Below are 18068 nucleotides of genomic sequence, written 5' to 3'. Positions count from 1 at the left end.
CTTGAATGGTAAGAACATTTCAAATTATTTTACCTATTGCAAAATAGCTACTGAATTCAAAACACCATTATCTAAAAATCTGACTTATAAAAGTATGAAAATAGTGTTTCTTGATTAAACTCTTTTCACCTAGAAAGAAGAAAAAAAAACGGCCCGAGGAATCGCTGTGTTGCTGATGCCCACCCCGGCAGGACAAGCTGCAGCTCTGACCTGCCCTTTGGGACCTCAGTCCTGGCTTGAGGCGATCATCATTGATATCACCACAAGATAACGTCAATAAATTTTGACAATATTTTTTTTCTCATTAAAAGAGAATTTTTTTGCTCATGTTAATTCTTAAGTATAGCCAAATAGCAGTGTTTCAGGTTTCTTAATAAAGAAATGACACCTCAATATAGTGTAATGGCGATTTTTCTTCCCATTTGTTTCATATGCCCCTTGGCAATGAGGAGTTGCTTTAGCCTGAACTGAAGACAGGACCACCTCTGAACCCTAAGGGAGCCCCAGCTCCCTTATCTCACAGTTGCACTTCAACATGCTGAGAGGTGGCGTGGAAGCCTCTCGATGCTTTGGGAACAGAAAGAACCGAGAACCTCGCTTCTAGGAGAGCAGGAGAAGAGCCCTAAGGCTCGGGTCCAACTGCACACAGCTGAGCAGTCTACACAGCCTCAAAGGAGCGGGGAGACCCCGGAAGTTCTGAAGTGGAGGTATGTTTTAGAAAAATCACCCTTTGGGGTACATGGAGGGTAGACTGAAGGGAAGAAAGGAGAAGGGAAACTGGTAAGAGGGGGACTTCAGCATCCAGGCAAGAAATGGTTAAACCAAGGCAGACTCACTAAAGATGGAAGAGGAAATGGATTCGAAGGTAAAATCAGAGGTCATCTAAAGGCATTTTTTACTCCTAGGGAGTCTCGGGGGCTTCAGGTTCATCTGTCTTAAAAACTCTGGATCTGACTGATGGATTGAAGCATCATGGAGACCAGGGCTTTTAGTTAGGTTAATTTTAAGCTTCTGGGAAATGCAAGTCAGATCAAAAGCCCCTTGAAATCACATCCATCTACTCCGAAGCAAAGCATGTACATTCTCTGAGACCCTGGTCACATAATTAGCAAGCAAGAATCACAATATCTACCTGTGAGCTCAGGTGATCAGCAAACTAAAGTGCCAATATTGTCTTATTTTTTAATCTATCCTCCACTATTTACTCAATTCTTATTATGTGTCAGGCCCTATTGTAACATAACTTGTTTGACCCTCACAACAGTATTAGTAGATAGATATTATTATATTGCAGATGAAGATCAAGAAGAGACGCAATAAATTGGCAATGTGGAACAGAATGTGGCAGAAAAGTATTTGAACCCCTCAGTATTGCCTAAGCACCCACCTACTCTTATGTAAAGGGAGTCCAGCATCTCCCTGCTGCTCTGCCAATGCAGAGCAAGAATTCTTTTCCCAAGAATCCTACTCCTTCAGTCCTGCTTCCTGGCACCAGGCGGACAAAGAAAAAGTTCAGTCCTCTGTTGCCATTGGTAGTTGCTGCCACAAGATGTCACTATTGAAAGCCACTCCTGCAAAGTTGTTTCAAGTGGCATGTTGGCAGGATGCTCTTATTGGTCAGGGTTCCTGTCCAGGTTACAGTGAAGTCCCACTCTAGGGTTCTGAGGCTTCGCCACTTCTGTAGTTCTTACCCATGTGCTTAGATATTGCTCTTCAAATCGTTCTGGTCGTGGGGAGCACTGAATCCAATAGGACTTCTGCCCGTATTTTGTTCTAGAACAATCACTCCGACTGGTCTTTCCTTCCTAATGGCTTCTTTTTGGATCCATTGGGGTTCTTTCCTACTAGGATGCAATAGGAAAGGTCATGCAAATCTACTTCACCAGGTCCCCCGACCAGTAAATTTGGGGGAAAGACTAAGCATATGGTCTTAGTGCCTTTACATACAGGAGACACCCCATCTCTGCTCCCAAGCAACTTGTGCAAATTGGTTCATTCTTTGACTGCTAAAGGGAGAAGCAGCATTTTCTTCACTCTCACTCTCTCTCTCTCCCCATCTCTCTCTCGCTCACTCACTCTCTCTCTCTCTCTCCCTCTCATACACACACACACACACACACACACACACACACACACACACTACCCCTACTGTTTCTTTTTCCCCGGGTGCAGGGTGTCGGTGACCCTTGTGTATGCATGCTACCTGGAGCTCTGAACAGATATCTACTCGAGTACACTGTTGAGCCCACCAACATGCACAAGGGCTCCATGCATCTTTTTCTATGTCAAACAGGTCATTAGTAGCTCTCTCCTAAACCAGGTAAATCTTCCCACAACAGATTTTAAGCTGAGCTATGGGACCACCAAGACTTTACAGAGAGTTGTGAAAAGTTTCTTTGGGAACTTATTTGAGAAGGTTGTTGAAAGTAGTTTTCAATCCTGGGCAGAGAGAATCTGTCATAGACACAAACCTCGTCCCAACACCAATCTTCAGCAAGGGCAAGGTGATGCCACAGAAAATCAGCTGTATCCTCAAGGGCAACCATGATTAGTGCATCTATATTTAGCAAATAAAAATACATGATACCCAATTAAATTTTAATTGCAGATAAGCAACAAATAAGTTTTAGGATAAGCATGCCCCATGCAATATTTGGGACATACTTTGTCTAAAGTGTTATTTATCTAAAATTCACACTTAACTGAGCATCCTATAGTTTATCCATAAACCTACCTCTTAAGCAATGACTAAAATTTAACAACATAAATGACTAATATTTAACAACAATAAGACATATTGACTTTTTGTTCTACTTGATAAAATGCCCTAGGGCACAACATGACTTCTGTGTATTCTTGCTAAAATCGCATAACTCAACCCAATCATGAGAAAATATCAAACAGGCTAAGTTGAGGAACACTGCAAAACAACATTTTACAAAAGCATCAAAGTCATGTGCTGTCTTAAGTTGGAGGAGACTTAGGAAACTTGACTATGAAATGCAAAATGGGATCCTAAACTAGAAAAATAGCATTAAAGGGGCAACCTGTGAAATTTGAGGTCTGTAGATTCATTAATAATATTGAATCTAGAATCATGGCGGTGGCCGCGGAGTAGAGTTGGGAAGACGAGGAAGGGGATGAAGAGGAGGCAGAGCAGTTGGTTCTGGTGAAATTGTCAGGAATTATTGATTCAGATTTTCTTTCAAAATGTGAAAATAAATGCAAGTTTTGGGTATTGACACTGAGAGGCCTATTCTGCAAGTGGACAGCTATGTCTTTGATGGGGAATATGAAGACACTCTTGGGACCTGTGTTATATTTGAATAAAATGTTGAACATGAGAGATACCATTATTTTTTTATATTTGAAGAAACTGAAGCACAGAGAGGTGAACAGTAGTAACACTCTCGAGGTCATACATTAGTGGATGCAGAAGGCAATAATAAAACAGTGCTAAAATATAAATGTCATACGATGAAGAAGCTCAGCATGACAAGAACTCTACTTACATAGAAGAAGGAAGGAGAAGAAAATATAGGTGGTGTGGAATGGCTGCAAATAAAGGACAATGATTTCTCCTATAGACTCAATATGATTTGTAGCTTTCTGCATGAAAATGAAAATAAAGAAGCTGTTCCTTCAGCATCAGATAAACCTTAGAATTGGAAGAGCAAGAGATTCAAATGAAAGAAAATTTAAACCTAAGTTCTGAATGAGAGAATCCATCACACTTGGAATTGGAGAATTCTGCTCCTCTTATTCCTGTTCCTTCTCTTGAGATGGAAGGTTCTGTTTTTATGGAATCTCAGGATACTGCCTTAGCAATCACTCCTAGGTGAAATGTTTCTCAAAGCTGTGAACTTTTGATTTTTAGAATTTTTGTATAAAATGATTGTAACTTTGAAAAAAATAATAATATTGAATCTATGTTAATCTCCTGGTTCAGATCATTGTAGTGTGGGTATGTGAAATGTTACAAAAACTCCACAATCACCATCACATAGAACAAAGGAGTAAATGCATTCTCCCCTAAAATCAGGAGACCGTCCCCATCAATGGAACTCAGTATTTTACTGACTATTCATTAAAATAAGACAAGAAGAGAGAAAAACAAAGATAGGAAAGGAAGCTGTACAATTGTTTTCTTTGCCAGTGACACAATCATTTGGGTAGATAATCCTTAAGATTATCTCACCAAGCTACTAGAACAAGAATTTGACAGAGTTGCAGCATATGGGTCAATACCCAAAAGTGAACTGTATTTCCTTATGAAATATATACCACTGGCATACAATTGGAACATGGACATACCAGCAGTCAAAAAAAAAAACCAAAATATTTAGAATAAATTAAAATCTGTATACTGAAAACCTATAAAACATCCCTGAAATATAAAAAGGCTTGAATAGATAAACCATGTTTATGGACTAAAAAACTCAACATAATTGAGTCTCAACAAAATTATGTCAATTACCCCAATTAGATCTATAAATTCAATGAAATTCCTATTAAAATCCCCACAAGCTTTTTGGAGAAATTTATAAACTGACACAAAAATTATACATGGAAACGCAAACAGCTGATGAATTTGGAGGACTCAGACAACCTACTTTGAAGTTTTACTATAAAGCTATAGGAATCAGCAGAGTGGGGAACTGGCTAAGGGTAGCTATGAAGATTGATGGAATGGACCCCATTACATGTATGATATGACTGACTGATTTGCAAAGGTGTCAAGATAAATTAAAGGGGGGAAGGGGACTTTTCCAACGGTGCTTTGAACAACTAGAGTCCCATTTTGGGGGGGAAGAAGTTTAAAAAGAAAACCATTCAGTGCTCACCTCATACCATACACAAAAATTAATTCTGAATGGATTGTGGAATATTTATAACAACTTTACTCAAAATAGCCCAAATCTGGAACAATCCAAACCAACACAAGTAAATGGAAAAATAAAGTCTTATAGATCCAATTAATGCATTATCGCTCAGCAATAACAAGGAACTGACTACTGATTAATCCAATGACAGAGTGAATCTTAAAAACATTACACCAAGCAAAAGAAGCCAGACAAAAAAGGATGTAATGTATAATTCTACTTATATGGAGCTCTAGAAAACCTAAAGCAAATTCATTACAGCAGAAGCAGGTCGGTGGGGCTGGCCTCAGGTAGGTGATGGGATTGACTGCAAATGTTCATGAGGATAATGTCCTTTACATGGATTATGATAATGGTTATAAAGCACTGACATGTACCAAAAAGTCTTCAAACTATATATTTTCAACAGGCATATTTTAGTATACGTAAATTAGCTCAAAGTTGATTTTAAAAATTTTGCAAATATTATAGTTTTCTAATTATTCCAGCAACCTCATCCCTTAAATCTGTGATCCTCCAAATGTACAGTCACCTGGGAGGCTTGCTTAAACACTCATTGTCCAGGCTCATCCCTAGAGGAAGGTGGGGGTGCTGGGAGTTGGCCTTTGAAACAAGCATCCTAGAAGATCACTCTGGAAAACTTGCCCTAAGTGGAATTTGGCATTTGATTTTTCTCCTGCATCAGAATTAATTCATGTTTATTCATCTGCCGAGCTGAGACCCCCTCAGGCCCAGCATTTCCATGAGGGCTGGAAATGGCACTGAAGTTCTGCGTGGCAGGTAATGCCACCCGGATTCAGAGAGGATACCTGGGCTTTCATTGCGGTAGTTTAACAGACTCCGGTCAAGCCATGTGCCCAGTGAGTCTAGCTGGTGGGACCAACTGAAAGTTCTTGTGTAACTGTTTTGGCCGTTGGTTGGCGTAGCCCCACCCATGTTGTCAGGCCAACGGGGCCCAGTGCAGAGAGTATATAAGCAGGAAGGTCCCTGGGAAGAAAGGTCCCTGGTCCCTGGGAAGAAAGGCCCAAAATTCTGGGCAGGGCTGCCTCATGGCCCCCAGGCTCTGAGCACTCAGGTAGACAAGAGGCTGGGAGGAGGAAGCTGCTCTTGAGGGAACAAGCAGGGGCTGTGCAGGGGGCCACAGAATAGCAGGATACCCAACCTCTGGGCAGCTGAGCTTTAGAGACCTGTGTGGTGTCTGCACATCCCCAGTGCTGCTTCCACCTCCGTCCATCTTCTTTCTGAGCGCAAGGGGTGCTACCCATACTGGGCACACAGGGACAGCAAAGAAGCAGCTGCCAGCCTGCCACAGCAGCTACTGGGATCTAGGCAGGTGTTGGTGCCTGGGTGGGCATGAAGTGGACCACACAATGCCATATTCTGGGGACCATGTGTCCTGATAAAGCAGAGCAATACAGAGAACAGCCCGGCCCAGAAGCGGGGGTGGGGGGGTTGGGGGGGGCAGAGCATGGTGACAAGGACACTGCTGGATGGAGAGAGAGGGAGAAGCAGAGGGGAAGGCACAGCAGCAGCCAGGAGCGAGCGGAGCCTGGAAGGTACCACATCCCCTCAGATAAATGAGGAGTCAGGTCTCAGGGACATGCAGCCTGCTGGCCGCTGACCCACTGGGGTGGGCACCCACAGTGACACCCAAACCATGTTCTCACTCACTCCCGCCGAGCAGAGTCCCCTCCTGCCTGTGTGGACCAGCCAGAGACCTGCAAAGCCCTTTCATCCTGTGTATGTCTCTTTCACTTTCTAGAACAAGGAGCTGGTGGTGAGTTGTGTTTGTTTTTTGTTTTTTGTTTTTTAAGATTTATTTATTTTTATACAAGAGCTGGGGTACAGACCAGAAGGGTGGGAGTGTGAGAAGATACACCAGAGACAAAGCAGGGAGCAGAACAGGCAGATCAAAGAAATACACTGCTGAGGGGAGCAGCGGGCGCGACAGGAGAGGTCTGCTGCGCCATGTGGAATTCTCACCTGCCGGCCGGGATCAAACCAGCACTGCAGAGGCTGCGGAGAGCTTCACAGCACGGCGCTCAACCCGCTACACCACCGGGGAGGCCCAAGTTGTGTTTTTGTTTCTTTGGCCCACACAGAACTTCACAAAGAGGCGTCCAGAGCTGTGGGATATTTCTACTCCCCACGCCGCCATCTCCACCGACCTGGACAAAGAGAGCTGGCAGAAAAGAGGGTGACAGAGGGGCAGAGGAGGACACCTGGAAGGACCTGGGACTCACAAAATGGCATCAGACAATACCCTCTCCATGCTGCCAACTGTCAGAACCTCCATCACATTACCAAACAGCAGTGGCCTGTTTCAGCAAGAGCCATGACCCACAGAGACGTGAACTGGCCTTGTTTATGTTTTTGTCAGTTCCCAAAGATTGATCATTGGCTGCTCCTTCCCTGGCTTAAGTGAGCATTTGGAAAAGGAACCTCAGGGTTCCAGTCCTGGTCACCCTCCCGCATTCTGATCCTGTGGGGTTTCATTTCCTTGGGTTTGCCCTGTCTCCTGGCAGGTTGTGGATTGACTGGGTTTGTCTTTTGGGGGCTTCAGGGCTGAGGAGAGTGGAGGGAGCTTTACCTGGCATTGGCTGTGATGGAGGCCAGCACAGGTAAACCAGGGCTAAGGGTCAGCTGAGCTGGCTGTGGCTCACCCAGGGTGGGATCCTAATTAGAACACATAAATTTGCACAACAGGGCCCTGTGACCTGTAATGGGGAGACCTAAGAAGCAGGCCCCACTCAGAGGCTGGCCTTGGTGCTGCTGCAGTGTGGTCAGGAAGGCTGCATCTGCCAACACCAGGCAAATCCGCCACTGCTGATGCTCCTCCCTGATGTCCACCTTTATATTGCACTGCCCCAAGACCAGGCTTCTTCAAAAGGCAGCCCTAAGGAACACAGGGGTGGAAGAGAATTTGCTAATCTTTTGGGGAAGGATCATCCTTGCAAATTATGTAGAGGTTGCTTGTGCTTCCCACGGAAGGCCTCCCTTACAGTACAGGGTGCTCTTACTCAGTTATCTTTGAATCCTCCCAAAAAGGCTTAGCTGAGGGGCCGGAAGTTGATAGGTGCTAGGGCGACACATTGTGTGTCTGCACCCCAGAAGTGCCACACAAGAGCTTTCTCTTCCTAGCAACCGTGTGTACCAACATGCCCCATGGTGGTGGTCCCTAGTGGTGCAGACAGCAACCTAAAACACCCTCCCCACCGTTGGGGAGGATGCTGTGGCCCAGGTTGGGGCTCAGACGGAGAGTAACAAAGAGGTTAGGCCCAGAAAGTGCGGCTTGGATGAAGATGAGTGTTCAGGGCACTGAGATTTGCTCACTTTACTCCAGTACCAGGATCTCCACTCCCTGGACCCACGTTTATGGAATCGGTGACTACACAGTGATTCTCAACAGCCCGAACAATGTCTTGGGCTCCCTGGGCAGTAGGTGTGAATTACAACAAAATCACAAGGTTCATGATGGTCAGAAAATAAAAGAAGGAATTTCTGAGTCAAGTTCCCATTAAGTGGAAATGCTGGTGCACCTGCCACCCCCAGAAGCCGGCTCAGCAGAGGGAGGCAAGGAGCTGCTGCCTTGTCCTCCTGCCCTCAGCCGGGGTGACCAGGGTCCCATGGAGGAGGGTCCTGAAGGGAATGTCCTTCCCCAGGAAGAGCTGGGCCCGCCCTGCTGAGACACATCCCACACTGGGGCCCCAGCACAGAAGAGTCTAGATGGCTGGTGTGGAGGAAGAAAGAGCCCAAAATTTCTGCCTGGCTTTACCCCTCCTCCTGGTCCTGCTCCATCCTTGTCGGGCCATGGCTTCCTCCAGGAGCTTCTATGGCACCAGGACAGCCAGCACTGCCTTCCTCTCAGTGTGCAACACAGCGGTGCCCAACACACCTTCCAGAGAGGAGGAAGCCCTGAACAAGGGCTCCTTCCTATTCACAGGACATGGTTCCCCCTCTGAAAGCACCAGGACAGAGCTTGAGCGCAGGGTTCAGAGCTCCCCTAGGGTCCCCCACCCGGGATCCAGGTCACTCTCGGTCTGTCCTGAGCCGCCTCTTCTCTCCACCCTCCGTCAGCAGGACCCTACACACTGACAGGGCATGGAGCTTCTTCTCTGCCTTCCCTGGTGGGCCTCAGGGGGCCAGGCCTCCTCCTCCTTTCCTTCTAGCTCCTTCCCAGGTACCCCGCGGGCAACTCATGTTCCCATCCAAGACACCACATATCTCCTCCAGCCTTGTACTTTAACTCTGCTAGTAGCTCCTGCCTTGTCCTCAGAAAGCACTAATTTGTTCTGATCCCTAAACAATCCCTGACTCACACCCTCACCCCCCAAAACATGCCTCTTGCCACAAGTAGAGGCCTTAATCCTATCCCAGGGAGTTGGTGGAGACAAAGCTCCGGTGACTTTGGGAACCGAAGGGGACACTGTCCCGCTGGAGCAGCAGCCAGCTCAGAGCTTCCTTACAGGCTCCTCTGCTTTGCAGGACAAACTGGAATCATTGGGCATGCAGATCATGGGCAACTTTTTTCAAAAGCCCAACCGGTGCCCAAGGATGTGGTGTCAGCCCAAGCGCAAGTTAAGCAGGGCACGGGGATGCGCCGCAAGGACAAGGCCTTTTGCTTTTTGCACTTGACAGCTGCCCTCTGGGACTGTGGGTCCAGGCATCTGTCACGAAGAAAGTCTAAGACAGGAACGTGGTGCCCAGGAGCCTCCCAGCTGATTCTAGACAGGGACCATGAGTTTTCCTTCATTTTCAACTCAAGGATGTCAGTAGACAAATCTAGAACATTACCCAGCACTTCAAAATTTAAATAAAAAGCCCGGAGTCAGTTGGGGAGGCTTTGTGCCTCCATCACACCCAGCACCAGGGCCATGGGTCAGCTGCTGCCCCCCATGCTGAGCCCCTCTTGGCTGTGATGGAGACACACCCCTCAGCACACACCTGGAAGCCTGGGGAACTCTGGGGCCTTCATTTAGTCAGAACATGTCCTTGTTCTCCAGGCTCCCAAGCAGGGGAAGCAGATATAATCAACATCCGAGCGAAAGGAGTTCAGCGTCCGAGCCTGGGGCTGGGAAGGTTGGGCTCACCCCGACTCCTGAACAGTCTCAGACAGGAGCCCAGGCAGGAGGACACTCAGGCAGAGGAAGGGAGTCCTCAGAGGTCCAGCCTGCGGGTCCAGCCCCAGAGCCAAGGAAACCACAAGTTTTGTTCCCAATTCCAGTGGCTTCTCACTGACCTCTCTCTTCTCTTCCCACAGACCTGCACTAGTTCGATTCCCAATTGGCCAGGGAGAATCCCACATGGCGAGGCAGAATATCCCGTCTCGCCCGCTGCCCCCTCAGCAGGGCCTTCGGTCTGTCTGCCTGTTCTGCTCCCTGCTCTGACTCTGGTGAACCCTCTCACGACTCTGGCCTGTACCCCAGCTCTTGTATAAAGAAAAAAGATAAATCTTAAAAAAAAAAAAATGCCAAACTGCCCTTAAGCCCAGTAGGATTTTTGAGGATTCTCTCCATTTCTCTAAGAGAAAGAGAATCTCCCCTATTTGCCACCATGTATCCTGACAGTGATTTAGCCAAGTGTCTTGGTGCTCTGCCCAGCACAGGGCATCCGGGCACTGCCTTACCTGCAGCCACACCACCCAAGGAACCCCATGAGGAAACCATGAGCCCTGGACGGCGGGTACCCCAAGTGAACCACAGTGAGCTGTCCCAGAGGCACACTGATAGTTTTCTAAACTGCTGTCTGCCTCACCCCAATATCCTTGAAATGCTATATTTATGTTTCAGTTCAATTTCTCTCAGACAGGTAAAGGAAGAAATATGTCAGGTTTGGGTTTTTATTCTGTATTGAGCAGGTGGATGGTTAGTGGTAAATAACTTTGCCCATGTTTGAATCAAAGAATTTCTGGGCCTCCCCGGTGGCGCAGCGGTTGAGCGCTGGGTTGAGCGCTGGGCTGCCCGCAGCCTCTGCAGCACCGGTTCGATCCCTGGCTGCTGGGCGAGGGTACAAAATGGTGCACAGACCTCTCCCGCCATCCTCTGCTCCCCTCAACAGTGCACTTCGTCGGTCTGCTTTTTCTGCTCTCCGCTCTGGCTCTGGTGAATTCTCTCACCCTCCCACGCTTTTGACTGTACCCAGTGCTTGTGTAAATAAATAAATAAATCTTTAAAAAAAAAAAAAGAATTTCTGCCATGGTTTGTGTAAGTCATGTGGATGGATTTGCAGGGATACACTAAGCACATGACTTTTAGCCTTGAAAGCATTTATACCTGGAGTTGCTGCTCCTTTTCGACCCCACCCCAACCCCTCTGACAAGTGACAGGCGGCCTCTCCCTTGGCCAACACAGGAGAGGGAGAGAGAGGATCTGGCCCTCATGGGCTGTTCCCTTCCTGCCAGCTCATCTCCCCAGCTGTTTAAACCCCAGGCGCAAGGGACTTCAGAGAAATAAGCCAACTTAAAATGGAGGCCACATAGAAGGTGCTAGGATTATGTGGGGAAGGGAGAGCTCAGCACTTTCAATTTGACCCCATTCAGAGACTCCCTTCATGAGCAAAGACAGGTGCATAGCATGAACCAGCAGTGACCCCCTACTCTCCTCCTGACACTCTTCATGCACTGTGAGGTCCTGGCCAAAGTTTGGTTTGGTTTATGTCACAGAGTAGTGCATTGTTCCAGGAGATGGAGCTGAGAACTTTTTTATTTACTGGCCCAAATTAAAATTCCATCTTAAAACATAAGTGCTAACAGAACAAACATATGATGAGCTTTCTGTTTCACCCTTCACTTGACAGCACGGCCATCACGTACCACCTTCACCATCACGCTGTCACTCATGGAAGTTATAGCCCCCTTTCTGGACTCTGGAGATGTTCTGTTTAAACCTGGAAAAATGACAGAGTACTTGGAGAGTTGGGGATCCCAAAATCACCTTTTGGGATATTGTGTGTACTTGATCTTCCTACTTTCTAGAAAGCTGAAACCCTACAGTTAATCCATCACTCCTGAAAATGGGTGGAGGAAACCAGACATTTTTCCAGCTCACAGCCTCCCACACAAGCTCGTGTTATGAGCATCAGACCCACAATGGGGCGCCCAGCTCTGTGCTGGAAGACCAGACCCTCCCCACCCTCTGCCAGTGCCCACCCGGCCCAGTCTATGGTCTGCAGCCCTCAGGGAGCCAGAGAGGATGCCTGCCACTCCCCTGCCCTTCTCCCAAACCACTATCCCCTCCTCCTTCTCTGCCATCTCGGGCACCTGGCTGACACTCTTCCCTAGCGCAGGGACTACTTTAACTGGGGAACCTCATAATCCCCAGGACAACCCACCCAACAGCAAGGGCTCCTGATCTTCGCCTTGTCACAGTTTGTGAGAAGGAGCCAACAACATACAATGCAGACAGGGCAGGAAGAGGACATGGGAGCGCAAATCTCACCCACCTTCTCAACCTCATGTTCATGCTCTCAAGGCAGCCTTTTCAGCTCCCTGCAACCCTCACTTGCTCATTATTCTAGTAGCATTGGGTGGGATGTTTGCTGCCCAAGGTGCTGAAGGAAGCAGGGATGATCTGGACTATAGCCTGCCCTCAAGTGATCTTGGCCAGGATAGCCCCGGCCTAATCCAGGGTCCACACCCCAGGGCAGGGGCAGGGGCAGGAGACTTTTTGAGGCTTCTTCCTGCAAGCTGTGGTCTCACTGGTGCCACTTTATTAACTGAGGGCCTCTCTGTAGAGGAGACATGGTAGTCCGGGAGAGCCAGAAGGAAACCAGCAACTCCTCACATGCAGGCCGGTGGGGTCTCGGTGTCCTGACCTTCCTCACTTGTCAAGCAGATTCCCTGCACAGCTGGCACCTCCCAGTGCCTGGCCCCAGTCACAGCCCTGCTCAGGATGCAGGGCCCCCATAGTCCTGCCCAACCCCACAAAGCCTCCTCCTGTGGGAGGCTGAGCCATTCCCACTTTCCCTCATACCCTGCAGTGCCCCCTTCATCTCCCAAGCTCCCACCGCCCCAGGGACATCTCCCCAGTCTCAGGAACTTCCACAAAAAGGACCCAAGAAGGTTGCAGGAGGGAAAACTAAGCACAGACAGGATCTTCCAAAGACAACCAGAAATCAATGTGTGGTGCCCTGAACCCCAATAAACCATTGCTGCTGATTCCCGATTACCTTCAGCACCAAAACCCCCGTAGCTCCTTCTGCTCCAAAATAAACTAGTTCTCTTGTGTTTTAGTGGAAAACTTACTTATGTCTGTCCGCAGACACCCTCTGCGTCTTCTATTACCTACAAGCCTCTCTGTCCATTTTCTCTCTGTGCTCCTGCACCTTCACTGCACCGCCCCATCCAGGAGCTCTTTCCCTGCCTCTGGGATATCATCCTGTTCTCAGACCAGAAGTGCCTTCACTTTCCCACTCCTGGAGATGCAGGTGGGGCTTCCTGTCTGGCCTGGGCACACAGTCCTCCTATTGGAGCTACCTGTGCCCTCCCACCTGAGGAACCATCCTTTGCGTGGTGGTGGAGAAAGTCAGGACTGAGGGCCCAGAAAACTGACTCTTGTGTGGGCTTCATTTGCCCACCATGCAGCCTGGACCCTTGATCTCCCCACTCTCCTTCTCCAGCCCCAGGAGAGAGCCAAGCTTTGGGGGTGCCAGGTAAACCCAGGAATAAATACAGGCAAAGGAGCACATACCAGACCCTCTGCCATGGCACATCACTCATTTAGACATTTAAGGGAGGAAGATGAGTGATAAACCCCAAACATTCTGTGGGAGAAACCAAAGTGCATTTGCCAAATGACAGGGATTTGATGGGGATCAATGGTGGACATGTACCCCAGGCTTTGGATGTGCCCAGGGAGGCTCTGAGAGCTATGTGGAACCACACATGTCCCCACGAGCCCCTCAGCAACCAGGCTGGTATAAAGAAGGAGCGTGTTCTCCCTACTTGACAGGAAGGTGATGATGCTTAGTAAGGCCAAGTGGCTGGCCCAGGAAGCCACAGCCAGCACCAGTGCATGGCAGAGCCCACTCGGGAACCCAGCTAAGGTCTCCGGGCCCCACCAACTCAGGTGGTTGCAGCATACAGATCCTCACTCCTCCTGATTCCTGTATTAGGGCCTCACCAAGACCTTCAGGTGGGAGCTGAGTGGTAAATTCAAGAGATTCATCATGGCCCTCATGTGCCCACCATATAGCTACGAAGCCAAGGAGATACATGATGCCGTGAAGGTAACGGAGCAGGTGGGGTGGGCAGGGCCACATGTTATGAGGACCCGACTCCTTTCCCAAAAGCCTGCACTGGGAGCTCTGGGATCCCTGGGTGGAGTGAACCATGGAGATCCCCGCTGTGAAGGGCAGAGCTGGGATGGAGGTTTCCCATCACACCGCTTGCCCACAGTGGGATTGCCCAGTCACCACCTCCACCATGGCCCCAGCAGAGTGGAGCTGAGCAGTGCCAGTTCTTCCTGGGGCTCAGGCCTCTTGACCAAGAGGGTGTGGAGGGAGCTGAATGGCACAGGAATGCTTTGCAGAATACATAAGTTTTTATGCCCAGGGCTTAGGAACCAAAGAGGGTATCATCATCGAAATTCTGGCTTTGAGGACCAAAAACCAGCTGTGGGAGATAACGAAGACATATGAGGAGGGTAAGAGGCCTGACTTCAAGGTTCACTTGGGAATGACCACAAGTTCTGGTGGCCTAGCAGGGGCCAAGGGACAGGCAATGCACCGGGCCACATTGGCAGGGACCCTCCCTCGGGTTTTCCACACATGGGTGCTAAGCTCCTCCTGCATGCCAAGTCTCTTGCCTGTTGGCGAGATCAGACATGACTCAGTTCACTCTCTAAGCCCCCAAAGCTGCTGAGGAGAGGGGTGTGCACCCACTAAATCTCTGCCCCATGAGGGTGTGGTAACACTGAACCACAGGCCAAGTCAGCAGTGGAAAAGGCTCGCTCCTTCCTAGTCAGGCACTGATGACCCAGAGGGTGACACAAGCCTACCCGCCAGGCCTCAGTGCAGTGGGGGAGGGGCAGGGGCAGACAAGGCCAGCTACACTGATGTCTGCAGTGTAAGGTAGCAGACCTGCCCTGTGCCACATGGCAAGCCTGGTGGAGAGCTGCCTGCGGGTGCTGGCTTCACCAACTGGAACACAGAAACTGGTTGGGCAGCCCCTGGCTGGGCCCTCTAGCCTGGCCCACTGTGGTGCTTCAAGTGCATTGACAGTACCTGTCATGTACTAGTTCTGAACAACCAAGAGGTGACAGAGCCTCTGCAACTCAGACAACTGGGCACTGCATCCACTCCCCATGCCAAGGACTCATCCTTCCTAGAAGACTTTAATTGAGAAACGTGGGGGAAGCAGTACTAGGAGGATGAAAGCTGGTCCAAGGTGCATGATCCTGTTCCCCTGCAGAATACGGGTCCAGCCTGGAGGAAGACATTCAGGCAGGCACAAGCAGCTACCTGAAGTGGATCCTGGTGTGCTTCATGCAGGTATCAGCCCTAGATCTTCAGAGTTCCTTGTCTGGGCAACCCCAACAGCTCCACCCAAGAGATCAGTTCTTGGTCAGAGATTCTGGGAGGTGAGAAAGGGAAGGGGCTGCTTGGGGATAAGGTAGCCCCAGTGGCCTGGGTTCAGAGGTGATGCCTCAGTGTGGTTGGGGGTCCTCATGGCTGAGCCCCCTACACCTCTCCTGACATAGCCACATAAGGGACCCCAGAAGTTCAGGAGAACTCCCTCACTGAGTAGGTCCTTCATGCCAGGTACATGCTTACCTAAGCTCCTTGAATCCCCCAGATCCCTATGAGGTAGCCCTTCCTCTCATCTTACAGATGAGAAGATTGAGGTGGGTAGAGCATAGCCAGCTTGCAGCTAGCAGAGCCCTGCCTGTCTTCCTGCCCAGCTCCCAGACTGCTCTGAGCACCATTTTACATGCAGAGCCTGCTTTTCTATTCCCAGGGCAGCAGGGATAATGTGAATGGCTTTGTGGACCCCGGACTGGCCCTCCAAGATGCACAGGTGAGGCTCTACTCTCACGCTCCAGCCCTGCTAACCATGTACCCCCCACCCTCTGCATTTGGACTCGGGGACAGACTCCTGGAAGCTTCACCCAATCCCTTTGCCCACAGGGGTTTTCTCCAATGCCAGGCTGAGAATCAGCTCAGCTTTCTGCAGGCCTTGACCTTCTGGTGTCTGTGGAGGAAAATGAGGATGTTGGGAAGACTCAAAAGCAGGAATGAGTGGGGTTCACTGAAGCTCCATCTTGGCAAGAAAAGGGCCACGAACCTGGGGACCCAGGGCCTCCAATGTGTGGATTCAGCTCTCTGAAGCTCTGCTGGCAGAATGCTCAGGGGGTGCAGAGAAAAAACCCAGAGATGGAGGAGTGAGGTCCCCAGAGCAGTTCCTGACTCAGGATAGAAAAAAGAATTTAACCACCCCAGGACAGCAGCTCCCCATCAGAGACAACACCTGGAAGAGGCCAAGTTGACCTGCAGGGTGCATGGGAACTAACCCTTCAGCCCCAGCTCTGGGACTTGGGCTCTGTCCTTCTTCCTCCCTGCTCCCCTTCACTGGCTTGTGGGTGTCCCGATGCCAAGATCTGTACGCAGCAGGTGAGAAGATGCAAGGGACAGACGAGATGAAATTCATCACCATCCTGTGCACATGCAGTGCCACACACCTGATGAGAGGTACCAGAGATGGCAGGCAAGGGCTTCAGGGCCACAGGGGTCCCCCGGCCTCAGCCCATAAGAGATGACAATGGGGCCTTGTCATGGGGAAGCTGAGAGGTCGTGTTGTGGACTTCAGAATAATAAAGTTCTGAACATTCGAATCTAAGGGTCCTGGGGTTCTTAGCAGTGACTGTGTAGGACCAATTTAATTTGTCTGTGGACATCCATGAGATTTTAAAAAGCTTGGGGGTGATCAAAGCTGAGCACCAGGTGGGCATTTCCGTGGGACACTGAGTGAATGTGGCCCCTGCCAACCCGTGACTGCTCTTGGAAGTGTGGATACTTCTATGTGCCTCCAGATCTAAAGCCCAAACCCTTTAAGTCCTGTAAGTCTCAGAGGTGCAGGGGCTTTAAAAGTGATGTTCTCCCATTCCCACCTGCTCCCCCTTCATGGCATCTACTGAGGGGAGCCTCCACCCTGTCACTGGCTGATCCGGGGGTGGGAATCAAGCCCTGCCTAGACAGAACAGCTGCTCAGTGAATGAGACAACTACCAACAGCACAGACTTTTGGGTGAGAAAACCTCCCAGGCCTGTGGCGCTCAGCAGATCCTTCATCATCTCTGTCTCCGAGAAGATGCTCTGGGCCTCAAAGACTCCCCAAAGGAAGGAAACCTACTGTGTCCACCTGAACAAAAATAGTTCTGAAACTATGTAAAGGCAGAAGGCAGCTTCTCTCAACTCTCTGGCACCTCCTTGGCACCAGGCCCTGTTTCAGGTTCTGGCACCGCACTGCCAAGCCCAGCAGAGGCCATCCCTGCTTGGGTCCTTTGGAGGAGCTCCCACCTCTGGCCAGGGTCCAGCAGGGCACACGGGCACTAGCCACACCAGGCCCATGCCCGCCAGTGTTGGTTTCATGCTGACAGGGCCCCAAGGTTCGGCTTTGCCTCTTTTGGGTTTAACCTGAGCAGGGGAGAGTCACCTTGCTTAGCAAAATGTGGGCAAAATCAGGATTGTCTTAGCAAGGAAGAAAGGCAGCACAAGTTGCAGTCACAGCCTATATCATCTGTCACATCCTATCATCTAGCCTGCATCTCTGTTCTTGTAGTAAGGAGATAGATTTCCACAGCACCCAGCCTCAGCCCACAAATAGTTAATTATTTTAACTGTAAGTCCTAGAATGAACCAGAGGTTCTAGAGACTTCCAAGGCGCCATAGACATTCCCTCATGGTATTGGCTGAATTTGGCCCTTTCTGTGTCCCAATGTCCTGGCATTACCTCTGTCCTCCTGCCAGTCCATTCCTCACTCTACGCTGGCCCTCGACACTCCTGGGGTCCCCAGATTAGAGATCAGGGATTGCACCACCGCTGTGGTGTGCTCTGGAATTGGACTGCCATTGGTGTCTCCCAGATTTGACCCCCTGGGGTACGTGACACTCAGTCCTAACTGGACATGTTCCCTCACTCTGTCTGGTCCAATCAGCTCCTCCCCAAGGCCACAGTTTGTGTCCAGGTCTT

The 18068-nt window shown here is 49.5% G+C and overlaps 1 pseudogene across 1 annotated transcript; it reads left to right on the top strand.

Annotated features, from left to right (window-relative positions):
- Positions 1 to 841: 841 nt before the first annotated feature.
- Positions 842 to 3719, top strand: LOC311178700 (general transcription factor 3C polypeptide 6-like; annotated as a pseudogene). The gene is made up of 3 exons: positions 842 to 865; positions 3119 to 3391; positions 3428 to 3719. The product of its transcript is annotated as a general transcription factor 3C polypeptide 6-like (transcript).
- Positions 3720 to 18068: the final 14349 nt, after the last annotated feature.

Source organism: Talpa europaea, assembly GCF_964194135.1.
Source record: "Talpa europaea genome assembly, chromosome: 10".
NCBI classification, from domain to species: Eukaryota; Metazoa; Chordata; class Mammalia; order Eulipotyphla; family Talpidae; genus Talpa; species Talpa europaea.
This window is presented reverse-complemented; position numbering and strand designations above follow the sequence as displayed.